The sequence below is a fragment of the Arctopsyche grandis genome, chromosome 6 (genome assembly GCF_051622035.1).
Source record: "Arctopsyche grandis isolate Sample6627 chromosome 6, ASM5162203v2, whole genome shotgun sequence".
NCBI lineage: Eukaryota > Metazoa > Arthropoda > Insecta > Trichoptera > Hydropsychidae > Arctopsyche > Arctopsyche grandis.
Window position 1 is genome coordinate 10395610 of NC_135360.1, and position 6753 is coordinate 10402362.

The 6753-nt window shown below is 36.0% G+C and overlaps 1 protein-coding gene across 2 annotated transcripts in view; it reads right to left on the reverse strand.

Annotated features, from left to right (window-relative positions):
• FoxP (forkhead box transcription factor P) overlaps positions 1-2149 on the reverse strand; it is a 79087-nt gene extending 76938 nt beyond the window's left edge. Inside the window, exon 1 of one of the 2 annotated variants that reach the window (XM_077432368.1) lies at positions 1546-2041. The gene's annotated coding sequence lies outside the window, so the exon portion shown is untranslated. Of the gene's footprint in view, positions 1-1545 lie in introns of both variants that reach the window. The other variant, XM_077432365.1, reaches the window with a different exon arrangement.
• Positions 2150-6753: the final 4604 nt, after the last annotated feature.

Genomic DNA, 6753 nt, shown 5'->3' on the forward strand with positions numbered 1-6753 from the left:
AAAATAAACAAAATAAAATTATTCGCATTCGCTTTGACGTCACACAACAATAATTATTTATATTTAGTTTAGAACATAAACGGAACTTTTCGAATAACCTGATGCGCGACAATTCCTTAAGATAAACTCCACTGAAAAACAAAACAAGAAGAACATTAGTTTTTCTTTGAGAAAAATTTCATACGACCAATAGGAATTGAGCTCTCATCATTAGAGAATCCTTAAGAATTAAACAAGCTACATATGTACATATGTAGGAAAACTCTATATGCATTCAACAAGTGGCGTGAACGATTGAACTTATTCAATCCCATCATAAATATAATCGAACAGATTATTTTAATGTACCGTTGACGCACAACAGTGATATTACATCAATATCAAAGTGAATAAAAAAACAAATTATTTTTAGTTTTGAACAAAAAAAGATCAGAAACAAATTAAATAACAATATGCATGTTGTTTTGGTACAATTCCCTACATATGTACATACATACATGCTATTACATATTTGCACACATTAAATATTTATTTTTAAATCGTCAAAAAAAATTCATATATTCGTAAAAATATTATATTTTTTATTGAATGCAATGCACTAGAGACGAAATTTTATTTATACGAATTAAATTTAGAAAAATCATAGTTTCGGTATTTTCTAAATATACTTCGATACAATCCAAGCCCTATAAGGGAAACTTTATAGTATTGGCCAATTGGATTTTTCACTCGGAACATTTCGTATCCTAAAGATAGCGTACATTAAGGTGACCATTCTTACTGTTTTTCCAGGACAGTACTGGTTATTTGGGTATCCGTCCTGGTACGTCATGAGATGAAACCCGTACACTTTTTTATGTAATATAATTTTTTTATCTAATAGATCGATAAATATACAAATTCTTCAGCGAAAATGATGTCTCCTACAAACATATTGGCAAATTAGTCAAATGTTGTTTCCATTTATCAGGAACAAATGCAACAGCCGAAAGATTTTTTACTTTGATGAACAATATATACTCCAGTGATAAAACTAAATCAATGTTGAAACTTTAAAATGTTTGCTAATCAATTAGTATATATTTAACCAGTCTTGTGTAGAATTTTATAAGAGCATTCAAGAAAATTAATTCATTTTTTTGTTATAAATATGCGTTCATCATTCTTTAATCTTCGTTTTAAATAATTGAAGTATTTGCAAAAAAATGTCCTGTTTTTGAATTTGGAAAAAACGATCACCGTACAATGATACAACTCAATTGAATATGTTACACCGAGAAAAACCAACAAGGATTCTATATATACATACAGTGCATGCAGAGTACGGTATTGTACACCGAAATAAAATGTAGGCTGATATCTGATGGTCAAATATCAGACATCACCTCCAATTTGACCCAAACACGAGAAAAAGTCAAAGCTAGAAACACCGCGTCTCAGATCTGCACACACAGGCTGGACTATCGTTTAACGAGTTGGCGCATTGCATTGTAAACGATTAATTACAATTGAAGAGTACCTATGTGTGTATGTGTGCATTATTACCAAATGATCGACAACGACGTCCGGTGGAACGGAAGGGCCGGAGCAGCGATTTGATAGACGTCACCGGACACAGAAGGAGCTCAGCCACATGACGGGGTCGAGGCGGATCCTCAGCGGAGGAAAAAGGTTGTCGACGCGGTAGTTTGGCGACGAGCGATACACTTTAGTGACAGTTGCACACGCGCGCGCGAGCTCGCCGGTGTCAAGGTCGCCGATCGCAACACTCCACTCGACACCGCGATCCGATTTGAATTTGGCGGGTCGCGCCGGTAGTGGCGAAAGTGGCGCGTGCGCAGTCGCAGTCGCACCGGAACTTCCGGCGCGTGTCGGTGTGGTGGTGTGTTGTGATTGCGAGGTGGTGTGGTGTGAGGTGGCAAGGTAGTGTCCGTGTCCGTGTCCGTGTCTGTGTCCGTGCCGTGTCAGGGCTGTGGCGGTGGCAGTGGCGTGCGGCGGGCGGCCGCGGGCGGACTGAGCCGCGCGGGGACCGCGGGCCCCCAATAAAATAAACAACAATATACCTAAATAGCCGAGTTGCCGCACTCGACGATGTGTGTGTGCATGTGTGGGGACACTCGACCGACTCGGGCGACTTGCCATTCGCATCATCACGCCACAGACCACCCCACCCCACTCCTCCCCCCTCCACCTCTCATTAAACAATACAAATCCATGAAAACAATTGAATAAGATTGTTAACTCGCCCAAACAAACTAAAAATTTAAAACAAATCAATTCGATTTTCGAGGGGCGATTTGAATCGACGCAACTGTAGCGAATAATGCATAAGTGGACAGTCAATATGAAAAAAAAAACTGGAAAAATTCCTGGAAAAATTCACTGAATTGCACTGAATAGTGGCGCAGTTTCGAGAAATCCTAATTTTCAAAGGCGCTCAAGAAGAACTGAAGAACGTTTAGTACTGTACAAAAAGCCACATATAATTTATGGTGATCGGATAAATGCACTAAAGAGAGCCGCACTCTCGAGACATTCAAATTTTCAAAGATGCCCAAGAAGAACTAAGGCAATGCTATTCAACAAAAAAGGGTTAGCACCCTCGGATAACATACAATACCCCTTGACGCTTTTTTGTGGAATTCTATTGCCTTAGTTGTTCTTGGGCATTTTAATGTCTCGAGAGTGCGACTCTCTTTAGTGCATTTATCCGACCACCCTAAATTATATGTAGCTTTTTGTACAGTACTAAACGACGATGCTCGGGTTGAAATAAAATAGAGTACCAGTTGCCCACAAAGTGGGCAGTTATTAGGTCCAGACCGCCTCTGTGCAACTTTTTTCATTTTAGTATGAAAAAAAATATATACATAGATAGGCATAACGCTGGAATGCTGAATGAGGTCCAGTGCATTCTATGCATCCAGTGCGTTTTTGTCACAGCCTTACTCAGGTGTGCACGAGCAGGATGCAAGGGGACTAGGTAGTATCCTGCTCGCGCACACGTAAGACTGTGCAACAAAAATGAGGAGGTTTTCAGCACATGCCACTGGAACACTTTATGATTGGCATAACGAGAAGAGATACATAGAAACGGAATACGTGGGTTAGAAGTATGACAAAGGTGGTTGATGTAATGGTAAGAGTTGAGAAATTGAATGGCAATGGGCAGGTCACGTAGCTAGCAAAACGGACGATAGATGGATGAAAGAAATGCTCGAATGGTATCTGAGAGAAAGTAAAAGGCTGCAAGTAAGTCCACATGGGAGATGGATGAGAGTTGGAGAGGTCTTTATTTAGCAGTGGATGGCGAACGGCTGTGAATGATGATGATGAGGATTATACAAAGGTATAAATTGTTGCAAAAATAAGTTTATTTGAAATCTTATTTAGTTTGCCCCATTTTTTTTTAATTTGGAGAGTGGAAAGGGTTTGAATACAGTGAACTTTCACGTTACACCTATCATCTGGTTCGGTCTCCGTATCGAGACAGAATGTTAAATTACAGAAAACGCAAATATCGGAAGGCAAAGATCGAAAATCGAAAGATCTTAAGTCGAAAGATCAAAAAATAAATGGTGCATTGTAATCGGTACATACTCACTTAATTTGCACGAGCAGGATACAACAGGAACAAGAGGAACAGGCTTTTCCTCCCGTATTAATGTGCGCGCGCAGAATACGGGAGGAAAAGCATGTTCCTCTTGTTCCTGTTGTATCCTGCTCGCGCAAATTAAGTGAGTATGTACCGTTTACCATGCACCCTTTTTTTTGATCTTTCGACTTAAGATCTTTCGATTTTCGATCTTTGCCTTCCGATATTTGTGTTTTCTGTAATTTAACATTCTGTCTCGTCACGTAGACCCCATCTGGTTACCCTAGGCTGGATTTCCCATAAAAAAATATACACCAAATATGGTGATTCTTGATTTTCGATTTGCATAGTGAGTATACAAATATTGTGTTGAAATTGCTGAAACACCGGGCGTTGCAATAAAACTTGTGAATAAAACTTGACTCAGACCTTGCCCAAAAGCATTTTACGATTTAAGTTAGAATTTCATGAGATAATATACCAAATTAAGTAATTCTACATTGAAAACTGTCGATTTATAAAAAAATAACTCAATTTTTATAGTTGATAGATAAACTTGGATAATATCGACCCCGATATTATCCAAGTCTTAACATAGTTATAAATATTTTGTTTATTAAAAAAAGATCTCAACAGAAAATAAAAATCTTTACTTTATGAATTGATAACTTTCATACGTATAAATATGTAAATTAGTTACAGAAGAAATAAGTCTATCAATGGTAAATAGTGAAACTATGAAACCCAACCGAGTATTTTGTCATTATTAGGTAAATAAAAATAAAATTTGAGAGATTATGTGTTGAAATTTTTCAAAAATGAACTATATATATACATATGTATATATCATTTCGTCAGTAATCTTAAGATCTATTGCTTGAGAGAGAAAATAATATAAAATTTCTTAAATAATTACTCATAATAATACTTATTGCCTATTTTTCTTACATAAATATAATTGTTTTGATTGCTTTTGGAACTAAACAATCCTCTGATTTTGAAAAAAAAAGAAGATGCAAATTAATAAAAAAATTGAAATTTTCATTTGTTTTCTACCTAAAATTGTACATCTATACTATCAAAAGTATTGTATTACCTTATAGGAACATGATCATTTTTAGAAATCTTGATCCTCTTCAACTCCTTGTGAAAAATTCATCCAATTTATTCTACACGTACACAGGCAACTCTAGTCGTTTGCCTTATTTTGCATCCTCAGATACCATTCATGTACTGAAAGTAAATATATACAATATATAAAAATAAAATATTACATGTCTACTTTAAATGTTTTAAAAAAATGCATTAATTATTCAAATTATTCGATCAAATGTAATTTAAAAAACATCTTTTGTTTCATGGATTTTTTCTATATATATACATATATAAATCACCAATACATACTAAATACGTATTGTTTCATTTTCAGAAAATCATAAAGTAAAATTAAATCACCTCAAAATAATATATGTAATAGCGGAGCTCCATATAGCCCGAATCTCCCCTCGTCAGAATAAACACATGACGTCACCGGGCGTAAACAAACAAACAAACACACGCGGCCGACTTTAACGACCCATTAGCGCATTTGTGAGCTACAACGGACAGATAGCGCGACAACGACACATTATTACGACACAAAGACAGACGCCGCGGAAGACCTACGGCAAATTTTCCGACCATGCTGAAATTTCCCGACACGCTGAAAAGCGTAGAAAAGCGCGCGAAACCGCAAAAGTTACCGAAAGTCCGGAAAGCGACCTGAACCCGCGTCCCTCCCCCTCCACCCACAATCGGCTACCCGAAAACAAAACAATATTTAAATACATGTCATTCAATTGTTTCAACAACTTTTATTTTTCGAATAAATTCGATTTTTTTCCTGAAATGAATTATTTAGAAAGATGACTGAAATATTGATTGATTTATTTATGTATATTCAAGTTTAACTGAAAATAATATGTATGAGAATGTATTGTCGAACATTGGGCGTTACAACGTGACGCACCGGTAAACAAACACTGGGCGGCTGGTTGACGTACATGTGTCAGCCGGTGCTCTCAAACTGTGGCTCGCTGGCGAACCCTCCCTTCGCCTCCCCCTCTGGACACACCTCGGTATTGTGTCATCCGTTTTCCTGCGTCCGATAACCTTGCATGTGGTTAATCAAATCAATAATCATTCAAATTAGCAATCATATGTAATATCATACCGGTACGCTTCCTATTCAAATCAAGCTTTTGTTTTTATATTGTCTTAAATCGTCAATGTTAAACTAATCGTAACACGTTGAAAGAAGTTATAAACTTCGTATGTTAGTTTTTTTTTTGTATTCTCTATTTCTTAAATCTTTAAATTTTGACAATTCAACATTGTGCAAAATGGAGTTGAATTCATATAATAAATATGCGACTGTTTTTTTTTTAATATTTTAATTAATTAATTTATTTTAAGACACACATAGCTCGATAGCTAATCTACAACAACAATAATATAATAAAATAAATTTCTGATATAAATAAAGAAAAATATTGTAAATATAAGAACTTTCATTCTATCAGAATTTTTCATCATAGAAAAAACATATTTTTAATGAGTTGTAATAACTTTAAAGATATGCTGAAAATTTTCCGAATGAAATGAGACATATTTTAGTATTTTGGGAAACAAGAGTTGTATTTTAGTATTTTGTTGATTGTATGTACATATGTACATATCTACTTATGTATTTTTCAGCAACATTTAGGGCGAAAACACACAGCAAGGAACGTGGAACGTCGACAAGTTCTCCTATATTTCTTATACTATGGGATACACCGCTATCGATCACCGTCAAGCAAGGATAAATACAAGGATACAATTTGACCGAAAACACTCCAGGGGGTAATTTTGGGACGGCGTGCCATGAATCTGTGCAAGGCACGCCACACTTTCTTCGCACGTTTAAAACTATCTAAAAAAACCACGTGCCACGTTCATCGGTGTATTTTCACCCTTACCCATGTAATGCATATGATATCTCAAGACTCGTTTTCCCAACTTTTTCGATGTATTCCGTCGTTGATTTTGTATACATACTTTTATATGTATATACAAAACACATATTCGAATATGTTTTAAATATATGTACAGTAAAAATACGTTTGGACATAAACTGT